Genomic DNA, 24,123 nt, shown 5'->3' on the forward strand with positions numbered 1-24,123 from the left:
TTTGCTATTCTTTTGGGTAATGACTTAGAACACATGTAAATATTACACATGTAAACATTATTTAAGGCACTTATCCAGTGTGGGTGGGCTCACATACGTATATTGAAGTATAATTATAAGTGAACAAATGTATACATTTATATCTCAATCATTTTTTTTAAAAGTCAGCTAACAATACATCAGTGGGAACTAGGCAATTGTCTGTAAAGGTAATGATTCATCATATTTTACACAACCGATATCCATAGGAAGACAGAGTCCTAGGCCTTTCTGATGGTGCATATAGACATTGATAAAAAATAGTGTTTCAGTTCTGTTTTGATGGTTGTTTAAACTTTTTGAAATTTTTTTAGGAAAATGAAGGGATGGTCTTATTACATGATTAAATAATTAAATAAGTGAATGAATAAATCAGTATATTAAGTAGGGCTAAGCTTGGACCATTGGTGAGATTGTTCCATGAACTGAATCTTCTTCCGTTTGCCCAGTTTTGCACAAAGTTCAGTAAAAAAGGTGATCTTGGCTCTTGCTTATGTGGATACCAAATACAGATATTCCTAATAATGATAGTTGTTTTTCTTCTGCTTACTTCTAGAATCACTGGTGTTCATTACATTATTTAAAACAAAAATTGCGTAAGTTAATAAATATAAAGCAGTGCTCTTTCTTTTAAAATGTGGAGAACAGTTTGCAAATGGAGGCTTCTGGTTACTTGCTTATCAATCATTTAAAATAACGAAATGTAGACTAATTGTGTTTAAACTTTGCTTTTTATTGCGCAGAATGAACACATTCTGTCAGATTTGATTATTATCTCATGGTGACCACCTTGCTTTTTACCTCTGGGTAAAGAGACTAGAGATCAATGTAAGGAATAATCAAAGTTCGTATTCCTGCTTGGGGGCTTGGTCAGGGTTATTCACTGAGATGTTTTAAAGAAATAAATGGCTATATACATACATAATTCAAAGGTGGCCATGCATTGACCAATGATTAAAATATGTACAAATTCAGAATTATGATTAACCTATTTCAGCATGACTGAATTCATTAGGTGAAAAAAGAAGAAAGGCATTTCAGTCATTTTCAGAATATCTTCATATTCCATTTTATTTTTGTACCACAGTGGATCGAAACTTCTCCATTGATGTTGTTATAGACTCTGAACCCATTGAGGGGAGAACATGAGAAAATGGAAAATGTTTCTTTTTTTTTTTTTTAATTTATTTTTGTTTCTTCTTCTCCTTTCTTCTTCTCCTTCTCCTTCTAACAGGACTTTATTGGTGAACAGTGTGTACTTCAGGCCTTTTTTCCAAGTCAAGCTGTTGTCCTTTCAGTCTTAGTTGTGGAGGGCGCAGCTCAGCTCCAGGTCCAGTTGCTGTTGCTAGTTGCAGGGGGCGCTGCCCACCATCCCTTGTGGGAGTCAAACTGGCCACCTTGTGGTTGAGAGCCCGCGCTCCAACCAACTGAGCCATCTGGCACTGGCCCATGTGGGAATTGAACCGGCAGCCTTAGGAGTTAGGAGCATGGAGCTCCAACCGCCTGAGCCACCGGGCCAGCCTGGAAAATGTTTCTTAGTTTTGTATAAAATGGTAGTTCATTATATTATCTTTAAAATATGCATGTAAAATCAAAGAGGCCCAAGCACGGACCAATCCGGAATATGGAATTGATATGATGCGAGGAAGTAGATGAATACATATTTGCAACACTGTGGTGCATTGCACAAAGAGGCCTAGTTCTCTACCTCTGTGGGAAGTTAAATTTCAGGACATGTTCATATCTTCAAGGATCTTGGTATTCTTTTCCTAGTTCATGGACATTGATTGTATTATTATTAATGAATCATCAAATACGTCAAGAACAATATATTACATGAGGGCACAGAATACCAAGTCTGGGTCAATCATGAGTATGCATGGGGCATCTGAATAAAATGTTTTTATTAAACTCAGTCTATAAATCTGAGGTCCATTGCATCAATAGGAAATGCTTACAGAGGAAGTTAGAAAAGATTCAAGGATGTCCTTTTGATCTTTGGCTGTTCATGAGTATGGATTATTATAAGTCAATCAATGCATGGATTAAGTATAAATACGGAGGAGGGCTACATCTTATCTAATTATGAAAGGAGCTAATGAACCAAGGATTATTGTTAATACATTTCTGAAATGTAGAGTTCAAGTGAAATAGATGGAGGCTGCTGTTCCTTGGGAGCATATGCCATGTTTCCCCGAAAATAAGACCTAGCCAGACAATCAGCTCTAATGAGTCTTTTGGAGCAAAAATTAATATAAAACCCGATATATTTATTATATTATATTATATTATATTATATTATATTATATTATATTATATTATATGACCCGGTCTTATATTACAGTAAAATAAGACCATGTCTTATATTAATTTTTGCTCCAAAAGACACATTAGAGCTGATTGTTTAACTAGGTCTTATTTTCGGGGAAACACGGTAGATAGATGAGAACATCAGTGTTGTTTTGCTGGGTTGGTGACTTTCTGGTTGTATGTCTTATTTTAAATAGGGACAAAAAACTTACATAATTACATAATAATCAATAATGGTTAATATAATAAAGTCAATAATATAACAAACCATGATAAACACATGGTATAAATTATTTTAATAAAATAATCAATCATAAAAATAAAATGCAAGTGATTACATAATTATTGAAACATGGAAAAGATCTAAGCATGAATATGGAAAACATGACTATAGAAATGACTAATTGGTGGCCAGAAGGCTCAGTTGGTTAGAGCGTGAGTGCTCAACAACAGGTTGCTGGTTCAATTCCCACATGGGATGGTGGGCTGCTTCCCCTGCAATTAAGATTGAAAACAGCGACTGGACTTAGAGCTGAGCTATGCCCTCCACAACTAGATTGAAGGACAATGACTTGGAGCTGATGGGCCCTGGATAAACACACTGTTCCCCAATATTCCCCAATTAAAAAAAAAACAGCAAAAAACTTAAAGTTAGGGAAAAAAAAAGAATCTCTGATCTCTTTATCCTGTGGCTTTGGGTATATCCTAGCATATCACAGTATATTTCCCCCCTGGATTAGGGAACTCCAGTTTGAGAATTAAGAAAAAAAGGAAATGACTAATTATCTCGTGTTCATTCATTTTTATTTAAAAAGAAAAATGTAAATGCATTTTGTCGATGATTTCTGTGAGTAATACGCCAATGGTTAGATTTAGTGTCACTTAGCATTCTTGTCCAGTGTCCTCTGGGTTCACCAGTTTTGGTGCTATTATTATAAGTGAGTGAAAGAATAATTTCATCTCTCAGTCCACTATTTAAAATTGCATAAACCGTGGGCCAGTGAGAAGCATATGTGATGTATTAAGGAACATGATCACTCCTGTTTTTCCCGCTTGAAAGCTACTTAAATAAAAAAGATCCCACATCCTCCTCCTTTAAGAATCATATAGACCCTACTGTCTAAACACAGCTTATTATTAATATTGAACTTCAAATTAATCAAAAATTCAGTTCCTCAGTAGCACTAGCCACATTTCAGCCATATGTGGTCAGTGGCTACCATATTTGACAGTGCTAATGGGAAACATTTTCTCATTGCAGAAGCTTCCGTCAGTACAGACAGTACTGAGATAAAAAGTTGCATGTAATAGGGTTTAGTTTTGGGTAGCAAATGGCTTTACCATTTTGTGGTTTCTTTAGGAAAAAAAGAGCAAATAATTAAATTATCTTTTGAGTTTTAAAATAAATGAATAAATTGGTTAATCAATAAATACATGAATGAAAGTACAGTGTGGCCTATTGGTCAGATTTTTTCATGAAACAAGAATTGAAATTTATCCCATTTTGCACGTTCTCTCCATTAAAAAATTGTCCTTTTTGTTATTTGGTAGGGGTATATAGACAGGTATTTTTTTTTTAGACAGGTATTAATAGTACTTATACTTCTTGTGTGAAGGTAGATTAAAAGGTCTTCATTATATTATTTTACACTTAAAATTGAGTAAGTCAATAGATGAAAAGTGTAGCATTGTTGGATTGATGATGAAAATGTGACACAAACCAATGTTTATGATTCATCTAGTAGTGTAGAACTAAATTCTATTTAAAAATCTGAATTTACACTTTTTATTCTTTTAAAAACCCTCCTTTCCTCCTGAATGAACATTTCCCATTGGATTCAGTCACTGTCCAGTTATGAAGATCTTGGCTGTTGACTCTGTCTGTGAAAGCAGCAATGTAAGGAACACAGTTCTTGTTCTTGGCTTTTGTGGTTTGGTCATGTGTGGTCACTGAGTTGGTTCAATGGAACAAAAGGCTGTATACACAAAAATAAAATCCGAGAACATGAAGTATGGAGCAATAATGGGATGTGTTTTGGGCCAAGGAGTAGAATTAACCTATTTCAGCACATATGACATTCAGTTTTTTAAAATGATGGAAGGCATTTCATTAATTTACACAACTGTTTGGTGTTCCATATTACTTCTGCACCACAGTTGATTTAAGCATTTCCATATTGGTAGATATCCACCGGGCTATTACTGTTTAGAGGAAGCTGTTAGAAGGTGAAACATACTGTCTGCATAGTAGATGTGGGATACCATTATGGTTTTTGCTTATTCATGATGCCATGTTTAAAATTGGCCCAATTAAATGAACGTGACCCAATCATGGACCATTTTTAGCTGTGGTACTCTATGAAGGAAGATTTACATTGAGCTGTAGTCCGAAAGCTCTGGGAGACATCATTCTACAGACAGATCACAATTATATCAAGGATCTTGTTCTCCAGACTTTGTGATTCATGGGAAAATGAAGGCATAAGTGAATCAAGAGAGAGTGCCAAGCCTGGACCAATGATGAGATTGGAGGGTGTCTGAATCAAACATTTTGATTAAAGCCATCTGTAACTCTGAGGTCCATTATTAAAAAGTGGCCTCCTTTTTTCATCTATGGAAATGAGCTTATAGCAGAAGTTGAGAGTATTAGGTATCTTAATCATGGGCGTGTACACACTTTATGGGTATAGATTGAATTTTTCAATGATAAAGTCTTGAATATACTTCATGATTAACCTAGTTTCACGCAACTAATGTCCTTTCAATCAGCCGAAATCTGGATGGTTCATTCTTTGAATATTGTCTTTTGACTCCACAGAATGCAGAAGACCATGGCTGATTTAATCAATATGTGTAGATGAAGATCTTTGCTGTTACCTTTGTGGGTAAGAAACTTGATGACTAAAGTAAATAATAATCTAAAGATCTTGTCAACTGGAGTGAATTTTTCATTAGTGTTCATTGAATTATTTAAATTAAGCCATACATTGACCAATGATATGAATGTGTTATGAAACAAAGATTATGGTTAATCCAATTCTATACAGTTGTAGTTAAAGATAAGATGGAAAACATTTTATTTATTTTCAAAGCTGATTCATAATAATCCATCTTATTTTTGTACTGCATTGGATTTAAATATTTATCCAGTAATTAATTCTAGGGCTGCACTGTTCAATATGCTTATCCCGAGCCACCTGTGGCTGTTTGAATTTAAAATAATTGAAAATTAAATGAATTTTAAATTCAGTTCATCAGTTGCACTAGCCATATTTTAAGTCCTTAGCTCCCTGTGGCTAATGGTAAGCATACAGGGCAGCACAGTTATGGCACATTCATATTATCATGCAAAGTTCTACTTGACAGCTCCTAACTGAGGGAGGAGGACATACTGACATGGAAGGTGGTTGGGGAAGGTTGCATATGAAGCAAGGATGTTAATTGATCCATACCTTCCTCACTGAGGGCCACTGCAAAAAGAGAAAAGACCTAGTTTATGGGGGAAAAGTCTATAAACAGATCTTAGTCATATTCAAGGACTTTGTTCTTGGCTTTTAAAAAATAATTACGAATATTCATTTTATTTTGTAGTGGATCAATGAATGGATCAATAAACAAAGGTATAAAGGCAGGAAAAGATAGCTTAATTTGGATCAATGATGAGTACCCTGGGGTGTCTGAAATCAAGGATTTTGATTAAACCCTATAACTCTGAGGTCCATTACCAAAAGATTCCTCTTTGTTACCTGTATGGGAAATGAGCTTATGCTAGGAGTTAAAAATATGCAGGGCTTTTTTGTTCTTGGGTTTCTGAGTATTGTGTTTTTCACTAAATCGATGACTGAATAAATTAAGAGATATAGAAATGAACAAAGACAAAATGGGTTATTCCTGGTTCAAATAGGAGAGTATGTAATGTAATACATATAATATAAAAATCATTGTTAATACAGTTCTAAAGCACTGAGTTCCAGTAAAATAAATTGATTAAAGCTGACCCTTTTGGGTAAAGAGCATTTAGACAAATGGATGTAAGAGTCTATGTTATTTTTCTGGGTTAGGTTGTTGGGTTTTTGTTTTATTAAGGGAAAGGCAAAACATTTACTTAAATTGATTATTGATTAAATAATCATAATTGGGAGAGGGCTTACATATGGACCTGCGTTGAGAACGTGTCACATGACCAGTTATGATTAATTCAATGATTTTCCCTATTTTTTAATTTAAAAAGAAGAAGAAAACATTATGTGATCCTTTTTCTGTGCCTAATGAACATATGGTTAGGCATTAATATTGTCCTGTTTCTGTGGAGTCACAAATAGTAATGATGTTATTATAATGTGTAAAAGAATAAGTTAATCTTTTAATCAATTATTTGAAAGGAGGCAAAGCCTGGACCAGTGAGGACCATATGTTATGAAACAAGGAGAGTGATTAATACAGTTCTACACAATTGCTTTCCAGATAAAAATAAGCCTAGGCTCTTATGTTTCTGGAAAGGTGAATATATTTAGATAGGATTTCTCCTTCTGGCTTCTTGGTGTGATTTTTGTTTTTTAAAAAGGAAGATAGATGGCTCCATGTGTAACTAGATACACACATACATGGATAAAGGTGGGATAAACACAGACAATTGCTGAGAATGTACTAAAATCTGGAATTCAGATTAACCTAATTCTTTCCAAGCAAGAGTCATTTAGAGAGAAGACGTAGCTCTTACCTGGCTGGGTAGGGGGCATATAAACTAATATGTGTAATAGTTATAGTTCTTAGTCTTTTGTCTGGTGTTGGTTTCAAAGGTGTTCATTATAGCAGTTAAATTTAATACTTGAATCAATCAATAAGCCATCCAAGGTTTTACTATATGACAAGCACTAAGGTTTATTCTTAATCAGTTGTTGACTTGGATCAATTAAAAAAATACGAATCAAGGCTGATCTCAATGTATCTAATTTGATCTATTTTTATATTTGCTTTGTACTCTACAGAGCGCATGCACAATGATTCAGTTAAGAACTGCAGAAACTTGTGTAAGTAACAAAGGAATTGCTTCTGGTTTGATGGTTTGTCACAGGTATTAATTCTATTATTGAAAGGGAATAAATAGTTACGTATACAAATAAAATGAATGAAAGTCACGTGTGGGCCAATTCAGTAATCTGTGGTCAATTAAGGAGAAAAAAATAAGATCATTTTATTCATTTTCACAGTTAATTATCCAATTAATTAATGTGGAGTGTATTATTCAATTTTAATTTTGAGTCACAATTGATTTAAACCTCACTCTACAAAGACATAATTTAGTCACATTCAAATAGTAAAATGGGGTTAATGTGAAGTATTATATTAATTTATATAGGAAACATTATGGCCAATTAATGAAACATTATGATATATATATATATTAGTGTATATATATATATAAGTGTATATATATATATATATATATATATATATGTATATATAGAGAGATATATTACAGGTGTTCAAGGATCTTGGTTCAAGTTTTAATGACCTCTAGGCATTTATTTTATTATAGTGAATGGTTGAATTGATTAATTAAAGCATGCAGACAGAATTGAAAATAATGAGACCCAGTCTTGCACCAGTGATGATGACTGGTGGAGTATGAGTAAAGGATGATAGGTCCAACACAATAAGAAATCTAGTATATACCTTCTATTGGAAATAGTCCTATGGACAGACGTTAGCCATATTCCAGGATTTTGTTTTTAGTTTTTGTATTCATGGAATTTGATTCTATTATTATATATGGATCAATGAAAGAATCAGTAAACAAATATATAGATAAAGAGGGTGAATTATGAATTGTCCAATTATGAAAATATATAGCGAGGCCAGAAATACTATTAACATATATTAAAAATTCCACTGAAATCCAGAGTCCATCTTCTTTTTTGGTCAGTGCCTTGTTCAGCGTAGTTTGTTTTCTCAAGAAAAAAATAATCACAATTTAATTCATCCTTAAATGACTAATAAAATGAAAGGAGAAATGCAGCATAAATGGAGAGAACGTTTCAATATTTTAATCCTTTGTTCTGCTTTGTACTTTTAGAATGAATGCTCCCAGCTGATTTAAGCATCTTTCTCCCATGGTCCTGAGCTCTCCAGCTGCTTCTATGTGTTAGTAGCGTGGAGACTAATGTGAATACAGTCAAAGTCTTTGTCTTGCTTTGAGTAGTTTTTAAAGGATATTCCCTGTATTGTTAAAAGAATCCAAGAAGGCCAACTATGGCCCATTGATAAATATGACATTGCCATTATGTCATATTAACATATGACATTGGAACATTGTGTTTATTAATTAATATTTGCGTGACATTAATAATGTTTAATGTAAAACATTAATCATTCATTAAAGAATGATTAATAAAAGAGATATAATCAAGGTGGCAAATGACCATATAGATAGCTAATAAGGCTACTTAAAGATCTTATTAAGTTTTTGTGATTCATATTTATTGATTATAAAAAGACATGGTTCAAAGTGTTACTTCTTTGGCTGATGATTATATAGAAAGTACAAGTAATAGTCATTGTTCCTGTTCTGGCTCAGTGACAAGCTTGATGTTCATTTTCTTAAGAGAAATATTAATAAATATTACCACAAATTAATAAATACCTAAATTACTGACTTAATAAAAAGTGAAATGCAAGGATAATTGTAGATAATGTCTTAGTTTTATTTTTTCGTCTTCTCTGCTTTGTACTTCTCAGAGTGGGCATGCTAAGCTGAGTTAAGCATCTTCCATGGTCAAGAGCTCTCTATGTACGGGGATGGAGACCAGTGTGAGTAATAGTCAAAGTTCTTGTTTTATTTGGGTAGTTTGTTTAGGACATTAACTCTATATTAAAAAATAATTTCATATAATGAAAAAGGCCAACCATGGCCTCATGGCAAATTTGGAATTGACATGAAACATATTGAATAATCACTATTTGCGACAATGTAGATGATGAATGAAACACATATTCAGTGAGGCAAACGATTCCATAGATAGATGTTGGAGATACCTGCGGGGTCTTATTTTCAAGTGTTTTTGATCTTAGCTATTTATCTTATTGCTTTGTTGACAAGTTAATCAGTAAAGCAATGTAGAAGTGAGTGAAGACAAAGAGGGCCGAGCCTGGACCGAGGATGACGACTGGTGGCGTACGAGCCACGGATGATGACTGCGACTTGTTGGGAACTCTGAGGTCCAACACTGTGAGAAATCTAGTCTGCTTGCTCTGTTGGAAAAGACCATTGCGACAGATGTTAGTAACATACAAGGGTCATGTTTTTGGTTTTCATGTTCATGGCTATTGATTATATTGGTATAAATAAATCAGTGAAAAATTAAACAAATATAAGTAAATACAAATAAGTGAAGGACTGTAAATGATGAAAGTTAATAAATATTTAAGTGGCTGAATAAATTAAATGCAGAAAGCGAAATGAGTGCAGAAAATGTCTCCATTTTTTTTTATCACCTTCTGTCTTTTGTACTTCTCAGAGGGGATGCACTGGAGCTGACTTAAGGATTCTTCCAGGGTCACAAGATGTCTGGTTGGCTCTGCGTTTGGCACACAGAAACCAATGTGAGTTTTATAGGTATACACTCTATTTTTTTTCTACTTAAAATTTACTGGGGTGACAATGGATAGTAAAGTTAGATAGGTTTCAAGTATACAATTCTGTATTACATCATCTAGATACCAATTTGTGTGTTCACCACCCAGTCAGTTCTCCTTCCATCACCATATATTTGACCCCTTTTGCCCTCATCTATTATCTCCCCTCCCCTCTTACATCTGTATTTGAAGTGTGAAATATAATCAAAGAAAACCAACCATGCTCCATTAATAAATACGGAATTGATATGTAACATGATATTGATGAATCCCTGTTTGAAACTTGGAGGGTAATTAAGGAAAGAGATATAATGATGTAGCAAATGATTCTGTTGACATATGTAGGACTAGTCAAGGCTCTTGTTCGAGGCTTTGTTGTGCTTGACAGATATTTATTTTATTATTATCAAGTAAATCGATGAATTAATTAGTATACAAAGGTAGATGAGAGTGGGGGGAAAAATGCCAAACCTGGACCAATATGACTACTGGTGGCATATGAGTCATGGGTGATGAATAACGTGTGTGGAACTCTTGAGGTCCAGCATAAAAAGAAAAAATCTTGTTTATTGCCTCAGTTGGAAACGGTTCTATAGACAGATTTAGGATTTTACAAGGATCTTGTTCATGGATTTTGATTTTATTATAATAAATGAATCAGTAAAACAATCAATTTATAAATATAAATAAATAAAGATGAAGAGGGTGAAGCCTTGTCCACTTATGAAAAATATGAAGTAAGGCCAGAGATGATATTAATAAATATTGAAAGTCTAAATCAGTTAAGAAATAAATGGTTCAAGGGTGTTACCTCTAGCTAAGGATGTTCTAGATAATGTAAATAATATCCAATATTCTTGTTTGGCGTTAGTGTCAAATTCAACTTTGTTTGTTTTTCTTAAGAATAAACAAAATATATATTACCCCAGTTATATGTAACTTAATAACTGAGTAATGAAATATATTGCAAGCACCAATAGAGAAATATCTTAATCATGTTGTCGTGTACTCTGTTTTCTACTTTTTTGAATGGGCACACCCAGGCTGAGTTAAGCCTTATCCCTTGGTCAGTGGTCTCTGTATTTGTCTGCAGGAGCATGGAACCCAACGTGAGTAATAGTCAATGTTCTCATTTTACTTTGGGTAGTTCATTTAGGGTAATATTTAAAAAAAAAATTCAGTGTAAGAGAAAAGACCAACCAGGGTCCAATGATGAAATTCGAAATATATGAAACATTATGTTGACAAATCTATTTTTGGAATAATGAGAATGATTAATAAATTTCAATTAGTAAGGATTGTAAAGAAAATGATAAAGATACTGAAGCAGACTGATGAATTAATGTGCAAATACAGGGGAGAATCAAGAAAATGAGGCCCAATCCTGGACCAGTGATGACGACTGATGGCGTATGAGTCGTATACGATGAATGCTATGTGTCTGGAAGTCTGAGGTCCAAAACAAAACAAAGTCTAGTCTGTTTCTTTTCTTGTAAATGATCCTATGGATCGATGTTAGGAATAGACAAGGAGATTTTCTGGTAATTTTAGATTCATGATTTCTATATTAAAATGAATGAATCAATGATAGAACCAATAAACAAATATATAACTAAATAAAAACAAGGATGAACCCTTATCGACCATAAATATATGTGGCGAGGCAAGAAATTATATAAACTGAACAAATTGATGCATGTTAAGAAATAAATGGACCACCTCTTTTGTATTACCACTTTGTCTAAAGAATCATACCATTATATTTATATTTATGTTTATACCGGGGGTGCCAAAAATTGTATACAAGTGTATACAACGTTGCGCAAGCAATAGTTTTTCATAATCAGAAGTGTCCGGATGCTGACGGGAACCACATTGAGCACCTCTTGTCATTGCGGAAGTCAACGTGACTTGTCTTCATCTTTTGTTACCGGTATATATTGAGTATTACAATTTTAATACAGTTTTCCTTTCTTAAAATGTGTATACATTTTTGGCACCCTCTGTATATGTGTATAAATTATGAAACATAGTACAGACCTTTATGACTGAGTAAATGAAATGAAGAAAAATAGGACCATTTTAGAGATGGTCTCAATTTTTTTATTATCTGCTCTGTTCTGTACTCCTCAGAATGGACGCACTCGAGCTGCCTTACGCATCAGTCGTGGTGACGTGCTCTATGGTTGTCTCTGTGTGGTAAGCAGAGACCAAGGTGAGTAATACATTGAACAAAGATCGTGTCTTTGTTTGACAGTTCCCCCCCCCAAGTATTTACTTTATTGTTAAAGAGTGTGAAATATAATCCAAGATGCCAACCATCATGAATGATAAACATAGGATTGGTCTGAAGCATTATCTTTATTAATCCATATGTGAAACATTGATGATAATTAACAAAAGCTATATATCAATGTGGCAAATGATCCTATAGGCAGATGTAGAATGTTTATTGCTCTTATTCTTGGGTTTTTATGAATCATACAGTTTTAAAAATTAGTATTAATGAATCAGTGAATTGATCAATGAACTTAGGCAGATGAGAATGAAGGAAAAGATGAACATTTATTGAAAAGACTAAAGTTCATTAAATTGTTGTCTTAGATTGGGTCATTTATTTAAAGGTATTCATTGAATTATTTAAACAGTATTAAACATAATAAAAAAGTTAACTATGGCTCAATGGTAAATAGGACATGAAACATTATGTTGATTAATCAATAATGTGCAACACTGAGGTCGATTAATGCTACGTCACAATGCCCATGTCATTCACCTCCTTTCATCTCATCATGAAGACATTGTATCAGCTCATAGCATCACAAGAAGGATGAATATAGTGCAAAAAGACATTTTGAGAGAGACCACATTCTACAGTATATTATTATAATTGTTGTATTTTATAATTAATTATTGTTGTTAATCAGTTACAGTGCCTAATTTATAAATTAAACTTTGTCATAGGTGTGTAGGTATAATATAAGAAAAACATAGTATGGATAGGGTTTGGTACTATGTGTGGTTTCAGGCATCCACTGGGGGTCTTGAAACATAATCCTCACAGATAATGGGGGCTATTATATACATAAATATGTAAAGGAAAAGAGTGGAGCGTTATCTAGCTGTGAATATATATGGCAAGGCAAGAATTATTACTATAAATTGAAACTACTAAATTCAGTTACTAAAAATTGAAGGCACTGATGCCCCTTAAGAAATAAATGGATCGAGTATCAGCTCTTTGTCTGAGGATCATATAGACTCTGATAAGTAAGAATCAGTTTTATTTTCCAGGTCAGTTTTAAATTTGAGGTTGTTCCTTTTTTCGAGAGAGAGAGAGAAAAAAAAATCTGCATTATGAAAATGAAGAAATACCTAAACGATTTAAATGAAATGTGGAGAGAAAGAAGCAGTGCAGATAAGGTCTCAATTTAATTTGTTTTAATCATCAGCTCTGCTTTATGTTCCTCAGACTGAAGCTGACTAAGGAATTATTTCGTGGGCACCATCTCTGTAGAGGTTGCTTCTGTGTCTTAGGAGCATAAAGATCAATGTGAGCAATAAAATTCATGTCTTCATTTGTCAGGTTTTAAAAAATATATATTTACTGTATTATTAAAAATATGACTAGGATTCAAAAGGCCAACCATAGCCAATGATAAATATGGGACTATTACCAGGCATTATATTTATGAATCCATTTATGATAGATTAAGGATAATTAATATATCAATGTGATAAATGATTCTATAGATAGATGTAGAATATTCAGGATTCTTATTTTTTGTTTTTTCACGGGTCACAGCATTTTTAAAATTAATACTAGAGAGTTAAGGAGTTAATTAATGCAATAATGTATGTGCAGGAGGTTGAAGAAAAAGAGGCCAAAATGTGCACCAGTGATGATGGCTGGTGGTGTCGGAGTAAGTCATGGATGATGGATATTACGTGTGGAACTCTCAGATCCGACACACAGAGAAATATGTTCTATTGCCTCTGCGTGAACTATTCTGGAGACTGACATTAGGACGATAAAGGGACCGTCTCCTTAGATAGTTTCGTGGATTTTGATTCTTATAAATGGATCAATTTAAGAATCAGTGTACAGATACAAAAAAGTAGAGATGAAGAGCGTGAAGTATATGCTCTCTTAATATAGGAGGTGGAGCAATTAAAAGTATTCAAATGGATTGAAAATACTGAATGCCATTAAGAAAAATAAATCGTTCTACTGCCTTACCTCTTAGAGAAGTTCTTAGTCTGGGTCCGTAGCAAGTATGATATTATTTATTTTTAAAGAGAAAATGAATAAGTATTATCTCACATCCACATATTACTAAACGATTGATTACATGTAAAGTGGAGAGAACGTCTCAGTCTTGTCATGTACTTTGCTTTGTTCTTCTTAGAACAAAACCACCTGAAGGAGTTTAAGCCTTTGTAGAGTTCAGGAGCAACATGTAATCGTCTGAGCACGAAGGCCAGGGAGTAATAATTAGCGTTTTTATCTCAGTTTGGGTGGCTTGTTTAGGATATCCCTTTAATAATTTAAAAAGCATTAAATAGAAGAACAAAAGGCTTACCATGGTCCAATAATTAACTAGGAAATGTATGAAACATTATGTTTATTCATCTATTCTATGTTTGGAATAATGAGGATAATTAATGAAAGAGGTTTAATCAATGAGAAATTGATTCTAAAGTGAACGATAGGGATCCTGAAGGCTCTTGGCCTTGAACTTTGTGATTCGTAGATCTGTGTTTAATTATTAGTAGTAGATTGATGAATTAATGTGTAAACCAACATAGGTGAGAATGAAGAAAAAGAGGCCCACACCTGGATAGTGATGATGACTGGTGGCGTATGAGTCATACGATGAATGCTACCTGTCTGGAAGTCTGAGGTCCCAAACAAGACAAAATCTAGTCTGTTTGTTTACTCTCTTGCAAATGACCCTATGGGTCGGTGTTAGGAATATGCAAGGAGATTGCTTTTATAATGTTAAACTCATGGATTTCTATATTATTAATAGAAATGGATCAATAATAGAACAAATAAACAGATATGTAAATAAATTAAAAAGGGAATGAAGCCTTATCAGCTATATGAATGTATGTGGTGAGGCAAGAAATACTATTAATATAAACTGATGTTAAGAAATCAATAGGCCAAGGACTATACCTCTTTTACTAAGGATCAAATGGACACTGACACTATAAGTAATATTCAATTTTATCAGCCTGTGTCAGTTTTGAGTAGAGGATGTTAATCTTGTAATATAGTATATATTTATATTTTTCTATGTATATGTGTTCTGGAAGATTAATACTTAAATAGCTGGAAAAATGAAATGAGGAAGACAATGGCTAATTGAGAAAATGTTTTAATTTGTAATGATCTGCTCTGTCTTGTACCCAGAATCGACACACTCACGCTGACTTAAGTGTTTTCCATGGTAACAAGATCTATGTGTGTTAAGCGCAGAGATGAATGTGAGTAAAGGTTAAAGTTCTTGTATTTGTTTAAGAAATGATTTTAAAGGGTATTCACTGCATTGTTAAAAGTGTGAAATATAATCCAAAACACCAACCATGGAAAATGATAAATGTGGGATATTCTGAAGCATTATATTTACTAATCCTATATGAAATATTGATGGTAATTAATGAAAAATCCTATCGTAATGCGGTAAATGATCCTATCAACTTATGTGGAATATTCATTGCTCTCATTATTGTGTTTTTGTGAATCATAGGGTTTAAAAATTAACATTAATAAATTAGAGAATTAATTAATGAATTAATATATATGAGAATGAAGAAAAAGAGGCTGTGGTATGGACCAATGATGACAGTTGGTGGAGTATGAGTCATAGATGATGAATATTACATGTCTGAAACTCTGAGGTCCAATAAAAAGAGAAATAATTGCCTCTGTTTGAAGTGATCCTATAGACACATGCTAGGAATGAAAGAGGGCCTTCGTCTTTTTCTTGGGTCATTTTCATGAGTTTTGATTCTATTGTAATAAACGACTCAAAAAAGAATCAAGGTATAAGTATAAATAAGTTAAGACTGACCCATGTCCATTCAATATGTGTGGTGAGACAATACAAATTAACATTTGTTGACAATACTGAAGTTCATTAAGAAATGTAAATGGTTCACGTGACTTACACCTCTTTGGCTAAGAATGATACAAACAATGAATGGCAGTCAAAGTTCTTATTCTTGGTCTGTGTCAAGTTTGATATTGTTTGGTTTGTTAAAAGAAAATTAATAAACAGGACCATGTACTGTATTCCTAGGTGACTGACTAAATGAAAGGTGAAATCAGGCATCACACAGTGTCTCAATCTTGTTATCATCTGCTCTGTTCTATATTCCCCAGGATGGACCCACCTGTGATGACTAAGCCTTTGGTCGTCCCTGAGTGTAAGTGCATGTGAGTAATAGTCAAATTCTTCTCTTGGTTTGGGTTGCTTGTTTGGAGTATTCACTATAAGATTAAAAATAGTATTAAATATAGTCAAAGAATCCATGCTCCAAGCATAAATATGAAACTGACACGAAACTTTATGTTGATGAATAGGTATTTGCATCAATGAAGCTGTTTAATGAGAGGCATATTCATTGAGGCAAATGGTTCTATAGATAGGTATTAGAAATATTAAGAACCTAGTCCTTGAGTAGTTATAGTTTCACAGATAGTTGTTTTATTGTTATTAGTGAATCGGTGAATTGATCAGTAAGCAGATATAGATGAGAATGAAGAAAAGAGACCCACGCCTGGAGATGATTGTGACTGGTGGTACATGAGTGCTGTTTGGTCTGGAGTTCTGAGGTCCACCACAGAGGAATCCAGTCCATTCCCTGTGTTCGAAATGTTCCTATAGACAGACTTCGGGAATACATGAGACTCTTGTTCTTGGTCTTTGTGTTCATAAATTTTATAAAATATTACTAAAGAATAAATGACAGAATAAATAAAGATGAAGAGGGTGAAGTATTGTTTGTTGTTAAAATGTACAACAAAGAAAAATAATACTAATGTAAATTGAAATCGATATTAAATGAATCAGGTGTATTGCATCGTGGACCAAGGACACATATAACGATAAGTAATAGTTCCTGCTCTGAATCAGTTACAACTCTGATGTTTAATTTATTAAGAGAAAAATATTACCATTAATCAATATCTAAATGGTTGTGTATATGAATGGTGAAAACAGTGGATCAGTAGAGAGAATGTCTCAATCTTTTTATTGTCTTCTCTGCTTGGTACTATTCAGAACAGATGCTTTAAGCTGGTTTCAGCTTCTGCTGTGATCCAGCAGCTGTGTTGCCTTTGTGTCAGGATAGAGACCAAGGTGAGTAATGGGCAAAGTTCTTGTCTTGGTTTGGGTCCTTTGTTTAAAGGTATTCACGGTATTCATAAAAGGTATTACGTATAATTAAAAAGTTAGCTCTGTCCAAACATTAACATAATATGAAATATCATGTTGGTTAATCAACATTAAAGTAGATTAATCAAAGAGATATGGCCTACCTGGGAAATAGACTACATTAAGGATATTCAAATATTTTGTTCTTGGATTTTATGAATCTGTGATATGTGAATCTGTGAATTATATATGAATTGATGACTTATTCAATGCAAATGTAGAAATGAGTGAAGAAAAAGAGACCCAAACATAGACCAATGATGAATTATGCATATATGAAAAACAGGATAGTTAGTGAGAAATACAGTGATGTGAGAATGATTCCATATACAGATTAGGTGTATCAAAGCTTTTCTTGACTTTTTATTTTATGAATAATAGGATCTTAAAATTATTATCAATGAATTAATGATTGCTCAATAGATAATGTAGAAATGATTGAAGAAAAGGAGGGACAATATGGATCGATGATAATTACTGGTGGCGTATGAAACACACACGGTGAATATGTGTTGAACTCTGAGGTCAAGAAGAGAAGAAATCTAGGCCATTGCCCTGTTTGACGTTATCTAGATAGATGTCATAAATATACAAGAATCTTGTTTTTGGTGTATGTTCGTACATTGTATCTCAATTTTTATAATTGGGTCAATGAATTAATACACATATAACTAAGTGAAGGTGAAGGTCATGAGGCATTGCCCAAATGCAGAAATATGTGGTGGGACAAGAAATACTATTAATGTATATTGAAAACTCTAGTATCCATTAGGAAATAAATGGTATAATACAAGGGTGTTACCTCTTTGAGTAAGGATTATAGGCAGTGTTAAATATCGTGGCAGGCAAGGTTCGTATTCTTTGTCAGTGGCAAGATTGCTATTATTTGTTTACTTCTGAGAATTGAAGCATTTTCCCAAATTGCTAGATTTCTAAATGACTGACTAAATGACAGGTAGAATGCAGAGATCTATGGAGATTAGGTCTCAACCTGTTATTGTCACCTGCTCTGCTCTGGAATCCTCAGAATGGATGCGCTCGGGCTGACCTACGGATTCTTCAATGATCATGAGCTCCTTGGCTGCATCTTTGTGTTAAAGCATGGAGGCCAATGTGAGTAATATTAGTGTTCTTATCTCCGTTTGGGTGATTTGTTTAAGGATATTCCCTGTATTATTAAGAAGTGTTAAATATAATCAATGAATGGCCCCAAAATGCAATTAATATGAAACATTATTGTTATTAATATATGAAATATTGAGGTCGTTTAATGGAAGGGATGGATTGCTGAGGGAAATAAGTCTACAGACAGATGTTAGAGATTAGTCTATGCCAACCGGGACTAATGGTAAAGAGGTCAAATATATGGTGATGGGAGGAGAATTGACTTTGAGTGGTGAGCCCACAATGCAATATATAGATGATGTATTACAGAATTGTACACTTGAAACTTATATAATTTTAGTAACCAATGTCACCCCAATAAATTTAATTAAAAATAAAATAAAATTAATAAAATGAAGCAAGATGACTAATACAAACATTCAACACTGAGATTGATTAGCAAAAGAGATCTAGACTACTTATTCTCTAGAAAATGATTCTATATATATGTAGATGTTTAGGAATATTAAAGCTACTTTAAAAAAATTCATTGATATATATTGATTATTAGTGAATTAATGATTTATATCTAGACAAAATTATAATCAAATGAAGAACAAGAAGGTGAAGTCCGAATCAATATTGAGGACTGGTGGTTTACGAGTCTAGGATGAAGAATGCTTATCGAGAAGTGTGAGGTTCAATACAAAAAGAAATCTAATCTGTTGCTTCTGACACAAATGGTCCTGTTGTTAGAGATGCCCAAAGACCTTATTCTTGGGCTTTTGAGTTTCACTGGTATTGATTACTTATTTAAAGTAAATGCAATAATAACTACACAAATTATGAATAAATGAAAGAAAAATTGGGCCAAATGTGTAAGAACTATAGCATATATCATGTTTCCCCGAAAATAAGACCTAGCTGGACAATCAGCTCTAATGCATCTTTTGGAGCAAAAATTAATATAAGACCCGGTCTTATTTTACTATAAGACTGGATATAATATAATATAATTAATATAATATAATATAACATATTATAATATAATATAAAAGACCAGGTCTTATACTAATTTTTGCTCCAAAAGGCGCATTAGAGCTGATTGTCTGGCTAGGTCTTATTTTCGGGGAAACATGGTAGAATGGAACAAACATCATTAGCAATTCATTTCTAAGGAACTGAAGCCCATTAAAAATATATAGAGGCTTCTATATGTAAGCATAAGGGACATAGGGACACATGTATGTAATTGTCCATGCTCATGTTCTGTACTTTGGATAGCATGTTCTGTGTTTGGATAGCAGGTATTTTCTTCTAAATTAGTAAATAGGAAAAAAATTAAATAATGTAATCTCCTAACTGTACGTTCATGAGGACCAAGCATGACAAAAATGTGTCCTCTGATGGTTTCATCAATCCGATTGGCCTCCCTGTGCTCCATGGGTAATCACTCCACAAGGCAAGTAAAATCATCGTGCTGGACACCTAAACACGTACATCTGTGTTTTTCAATATTCCTCAATAAAGTTGGAAAAAAGTGTATAGTTCTTTGATATTTATGACAGTGAGCAACTGGACACATTTACCATTTATCAGTGTTATTGTCTTGAGTTTGTATACAAAGATATGGATTTTATCATAATAAATTAATAACTAAGTTAATACTTTAATAAGATAAAAGGTTTCAAAGCACGTATGTGTTGAAACATCATTCATCAGTTCTACTCAGGGCTTGTCCTTGTTAAGGAACAGATAGTAGCCCTCAGCAGTTTGAGTAAGCGGAATTAGACAGATATACACAATAGCATTTCTCTTAGAGGTTTCTGGGAAGGTAAACATTTTTTCATTTTGTTTAAAAAATGAATAGTTTGTTAAAGCATTTCATGGGCTGAAGAATGAATGAATGAAAATTAAAGCTGTTAATAAATAGGTATATACATACATAAAATCACAGAAGAGCAAGTATGAATCTATGATGAAGATAGGCTAGATAGCATGATTTAAGAAGTAATCCATTTCAATGCAAGTTTTTAAACGTTTGAGGATTTTACATTCACTGTCATAGTTACTTATTATTCTATATCGGGTTTGTACCACAGTTTATAGACATTCCTCCGAGAAAAGGATCTAAGCTATTAATTCAATGAATGACCCACAGGAAGATGTAAAATATTGACAGTGTTAGGATGCCGAGTGGATAGTGAGTTCATGGCTGCTCTTTTTTATATTTTTAAAGAATGTACAAGTTCAATGATAAAGAGCCAAGCAAGGACCCTCGAGAGGAATGGAATACATTCTGAACATGTCTTGTGATGAATTCATTTCTGCATTACTAAAGTCCACTTTAAAAGGAGATTTGGTGTATTGCACCTGTGGGAATTAGCCCAGAGCTAGATTTCAGTAATTTTCAAGAATCTAATTATGGTGTTTAAGTCGATTCTGGGGATTTATTGCATTATTCTAAAGGAGGGGTGTCCAAAATTTTTTCAATGTTTTTTACCAAGGGCCATATGCGGTAAAATACACAAACATCAGGGCCACTCACTCGAGGTGAAATACGTATTGCCTCACCTGGTTTATTTAAGTGAACTAAATATATTTTTGGAATTTGCTGTGGGCCAAGTAACAATGGATTGCGGACCGCAGTTGGCCCGCAGGCCGCAGTGCGGACACCCCTGTTCTAAAGGAATAAGTGAAAGAATCAGTAGACAGATTAGATGAATAGATAGATGGTAGGTAGGTAGATGATAGGTAGGTTGGTAGATAGGTACCGTGTTTCTTTGAAAATAAGACCTATCTGGACAATCAGCTCTAATGTGTCTTTTGGAGCAAAAATTAATATAATACTCGGTCATATATTATATTATACTATGTGAGACCCGGTCTTATATTATAGTAAAAGAAGACTGGGTTTTATATTAATTTTTGCTCCAAAAGACACATTAGAGCCGATTGTTTAGCTAGGACTTATTTTCGGAGAAACAGGGTAGGTGGATAGATGGATAGACAGATGATAAGTAGGTTGGTAGATAAAAGAAAGTAAAGTTGGATTAATTAACAAAAGATGTGAGTCAGAAATATTTGTTCATGTGGTTCTGAAATGCTGCAGTGTATTATGTATTATAAAATTGTACACCTGAAGCTTATTTAATGTTATTAACTAGTGTTACCTCAATACATTTAATTTAAAAAGATAGAAACCTACAGCTCAAGGGTGTGACCTCTCTGGGTTACAGTAGTATAGAGCAGTGGTCCTCAAACCTGAGTGAACATCAGAATTACCTGGAATGACAATACAGACCGCTGGCCGTATCCTTGGCATTTCTGGCATTTCCGATCTGGTAGGATTGGTGTGGGGCCCCAGAATCTCCATTTCTAATATGATCCCATTTCCTGATGCCGCATAGCAGGGAAATGATGTTTTGAGAATCATGGGTAAAGTCAGATGTATTCGTATGTAATAACAGTTAATGCCCTTGCTCGGGATCAGCAGCAGTGAGATCCAGGTTGTTTATTTTATTGAGAAAAACAAGGGACCAGATATATTAATTAATAAATATCTAAAAATATCTAAAAATCATTTCTAAGTAAATGAAAGGAGGAAAGCATTGTTGAATGGAGAAAATGTCTCATTCTTTTAACATCGTATTTATACTCCACAAAATGGATGCATCTGAAACAATTAAGCATTCTGAAAAGAACAAAGTCTCTATGCGACCTCTATATTCAGGAATGTATATGTAAAAGGAGAAAATGCTTAGACACATGAACAAAATCAAACAAGGACAGGCCTATGCTAGTGATGAAGAAGCAAAGTTTATGATTAATTTGATTTAGTATTGCTTAGGATGGTTTTTAAAACAGACTGAGACCGTGTCACTCATTTTTATCGCTCTTTAAATTTCTATTTTAGGTTTTTCCTAAACATTCCTTAGTTGATAAAGATGTACGTTATTTTCATTATGAGGAAGAAGCCTATAGGAGATGTAAGTACTAGACATTGTCTTAGTTCTGAGGGTGGGTTCATTCCACATATAGAAGGAATGTACAAACGATTTGCAAAAGGGCAATCGTGGACCAGTGATGTGAATGGAATGCATGCTGAACTGTGTTTTATGATCAGAACCTCTATGGCTTCCTGAGGTCCATTACAAAAGGGATTTAGGTGTTTGCACTTACGAGAATGAGACTAGATAGATTTCAGTAATATTTAAGAATCATATCTCAGCCTTTGGTGCTTCATGGAGTACGATTCTATCTTAAGGGAATAAATGAAAGAATAAACAAATATGGCAGTATAGAAAGACAGAAAAGGGTGAGGCATATCCAACTATGAAAATATGTGGTGAAACAAGTATTATTAATATAACTTGGAACCACTGGCATTCATTAAAGCAACAAATGGACCAAGGGGGTTACATTTTGGGGTAAGATTGATATAGGTGGTGATATATGATAGTCTGCATTCTTGCTTTGAGTCAATTGTGAGTTCCGAGAGGTTCATTTACGTTAGAGAAAATGAAATAAATACCTAAATGACTAAGAAAATTAAATGAGAAAAGCATGTATTTATGGCAAGCAACAAAGGAACAAGACAAGCAAATAAATATTCACAGACAGAAAACAGTGTAGTGGTTACCAGAGGGTAGGGGAGTCAAGGAGGGCATGGCAGAGAGGGAAAAGGGAGTCAAATATGTGATGATGAAAGGAGAACTGACTCTAGGTGATGAACACACAGTGCAATATATAGATGATGTATTACTGAGTTGTACACTTGAAATCCATATAATTTTACTAACCAGTGTTACCCCCATAAATTTAATTAAGAAAAGAATGTCTCAATATTTTATTGTCTGTATTGCTTATACTCAGAATGAAAGCGCCCTGTCGATTTAATCCTTCTGCCACGCCCAGTAAGCCTGTCTCAGGAGCCTAGAGAACAATGTGAGTAACAATCAAAGCTCTTGTCTTGCTGTGGGTGACTTGTTCAAGACTATCCTCACCGTATGGTTTGTACTAAGCAGAATCCCATGGCCCACGATGGGATTCATGTGGAACCTATTTTCCTTAATGGATTTGTGCAACACTAACATTGACTAATGAAAGTCAAGGGTTGCTGAGGGAAATCATTGTGTAGACAGGTAAGAGTCTTGTTCTTGGGTTTTTGTGATTATGTAAATTTATTTTTTAATTGTTAGTTGAAACATTAAAATCAATAAAGGTAGAAATTAATGAGGAAAAAGAGGACAAATTCTGGACCCATGATGGATAATAGTCTAATCTCTCTTTTGGAAATGATCCTATAGACAGATGACAGAAATATACAAAGGTCTTTGTCTAATTTTGGATTGGCAGATTTAGATTTGTTAATGAATCAATGATAGAATCATTAAGGAAAGATAAATAAATCAATGAAGGAGAAAGTGAAGTATTGTCCAATTATGAACATATTTGGTGAAGCAAGATTTGTTATTAATAAAAATTGAAAACACTGACGCCCATTTAGAAATAAATTGATCAAGGGTGTTACTTCCTTGGCTAAGGATCGTATAAACATGGATAATTAAGTGTATGTATGATAGAATTG

At 33.7% G+C, this 24,123-nt stretch overlaps 1 long non-coding RNA gene across 12 annotated transcripts in view; it reads left to right on the forward strand.

Annotated features, from left to right (window-relative positions):
- LOC308497783 overlaps nt 1-24,123 on the forward strand; it is a 92,703-nt gene that overhangs the window by 37,234 nt on the left and 31,346 nt on the right. For 4 of the 12 annotated variants that reach the window (XR_013993375.1, XR_013993376.1, XR_013993377.1 and 1 more), the window contains 14 exons: nt 596-635; nt 4,192-4,246; nt 5,168-5,234; nt 7,338-7,379; nt 9,088-9,159; nt 9,867-9,951; nt 11,028-11,093; nt 12,118-12,199; nt 15,404-15,477; nt 16,376-16,429; nt 17,277-17,354; nt 18,457-18,542; nt 22,450-22,522; nt 23,409-23,480. This is a non-coding gene — a long non-coding RNA (uncharacterized lncRNA). Of the gene's footprint in view, nt 1-595; nt 636-4,191; nt 4,247-4,875; nt 5,000-5,167; nt 5,235-7,337; nt 7,380-9,087; nt 9,160-9,866; nt 9,952-11,027; nt 11,094-12,117; nt 12,200-13,456; nt 13,538-15,403; nt 15,478-16,375; nt 16,430-17,276; nt 17,355-18,384; nt 18,543-22,449; nt 22,523-23,408; nt 23,481-24,123 lie in introns of those variants that run through there. The other 8 variants (XR_013993373.1, XR_013993381.1, XR_013993380.1 and 5 more) reach the window with 6 other exon arrangements.

The sequence above is a fragment of the Rhinolophus hipposideros genome (assembly GCF_964194185.1).
Source record: "Rhinolophus hipposideros genome assembly, chromosome: 5".
Lineage (NCBI taxonomy): Eukaryota > Metazoa > Chordata > Mammalia > Chiroptera > Rhinolophidae > Rhinolophus > Rhinolophus hipposideros.